Source organism: Octopus bimaculoides, chromosome 10 (genome assembly GCF_001194135.2).
Source record: "Octopus bimaculoides isolate UCB-OBI-ISO-001 chromosome 10, ASM119413v2, whole genome shotgun sequence".
NCBI classification, from domain to species: domain Eukaryota; kingdom Metazoa; phylum Mollusca; class Cephalopoda; order Octopoda; family Octopodidae; genus Octopus; species Octopus bimaculoides.
This window is the reverse complement of record NC_068990.1, coordinates 2,489,806-2,491,531: the sequence shown is the minus strand read 5'-3', so window position 1 is coordinate 2,491,531 and position 1,726 is coordinate 2,489,806. Positions and strand designations below refer to the sequence as shown.

The 1,726-nt window shown below is 39.4% G+C and overlaps 1 long non-coding RNA gene across 1 annotated transcript in view; it reads right to left on the bottom strand.

Moving 5' to 3' along the window:
* Positions 1–937: 937 nt before the first annotated feature.
* LOC128248845 (uncharacterized) overlaps positions 938–1,726 on the bottom strand; it is a 99,811-nt gene continuing 99,022 nt past the window's right edge. The window contains exon 5 of the long non-coding RNA XR_008264965.1: positions 938–1,445. This is a non-coding gene — a long non-coding RNA (uncharacterized LOC128248845). The remainder of the gene's footprint in view (positions 1,446–1,726) is intronic.

The window sequence follows — 1,726 nt, the reverse complement described above, 5'->3', positions numbered from 1 at the left end:
GCTCAGAAGGTTCACACAGGAGAGCTAGGAAGAAGGGGAGATAATAAAGTAGTGGTGATCCGAAAAGGAAGGTGCGTGTGTATAGGAGAGTATGTATGTGCGTGTGGAAGCCGGATGGTGACCTTGACGCCTGCGTGTGTGCATGTGTAGGTGTGACGATTTGGGGCTGGGAAGTGGTCAGTGCTAGTGTGTGCGTGGTGGTGTATGATGTGATGTCGTGTTGTGTATGATGTAGTAGTGAGTTTTGTTGGTGTTGGGAGGTAGGGGAGGCGAGAGTGGGGAAAGTAAGGGTGGGGTGTGTGTTAGGCTGAGGGTGGGGTACAGATGTTGTATGTGAGTAGGCAGAGGGTGGGAGTAGAGGGGATATGTGGGAGGGGGTGTAAGGGATGGGGTGGAGTTGGAGGGGAAATTAGGGAAGGTGGGGTTGGAATGTGTAGGGTTGGGGTAGGGGTACGAGGGAGGGGTGACGATGAAGGGGGAAGGAGAATGTGGGTATTATTGTAGTTTCAAATTTTGGCACAAGTATGTATGTATGATTTGTAGGATGTGTATATGTTGAAACTATTCAATGAATAAATTCCAACATTTTCTACTCGAGCAGAGATATCTAGATAGAAAACGGTTTATGCAGTATATGTGTTGAAATTAACCTACGTATTGTATTTTAATTAATACATGTAAAGTAGAAAAAAATAAACCATTTATTATGTGAGTGAAATAAGTTAGTGTGTTCATCATAATAAAATGTAAGTTAATTACGTAATTATTAAATCGTAGATAAGTTTAGACATGTTTAATTTTCGTCTTTGTTAAACGGATTTATCCGCAGAGTAATTGTTTTAGTTACAACACACTGCTTCAGAACAAATAATTTAGTAAACAGTGCAGATCACAAAAATAAATTATATGAATATAAACAAATAGGCACAAATCGAAATCTGTTGAAATGATTTCTTTTATTGTTTTTCCTTACACAGAAATATAAAAGGCTTTTGTTGTATTCTTTTGAACAATAGAAATATTGCATTATCTATTTCTCAATATCAAATACACTGCAATTTTTTTTTTAGAACATACTTCTACGCTCAAAACATTTCCAAAACTTCGTTATCTAAAATAATGTATTGGCAATATTTTTCTCCTCTTTTAATACCATTAATGCTCCAGGTGACTAAAACAGTTTAGCAACAAAAATCATTTTATATCTTCAGAATGTCAACGTCATACACTTTCTTTCGTAATATATGCAGGTCATAAGGCGGCGAGATGGCAGAAGCGCTAACGCGCCGGGCGAAATGCTTAGCAGTATTTCGTTTGTCATTATATTCTGAGTTCAAATTCCGCCGAGGTCGACTTTGCCTTTCGGAGTCGATAAATGAATTACCAGTTTCGTACTAGGGTCGATCTAACGGCTGGCCCCCTCTCTCAAATTTCAGGCCATGTACCTAGAATAGAAAAGAATAAAGCAAAAGTTTTTAGGCGACGCGCTGGCAGAAACGTTAGCACGCCGGGCGAAATTCTTACCGATATTTTGTCTGTCGTTACATTCTGAGTTCAAATTCTGCCGGTGTCGACTTTGTCTTTTATCCTTTCTGGGTCGATAAATTAAGTACCAGTTACGCACTGGGGTTGGATGTAATCGACTTAATCCCTTTGTCTGTCCTTGTTTGTCCCCTCTATGTTTAGCCCCTTGTGGGCAATAAAGAAATAAGAAACGTTAGCATAC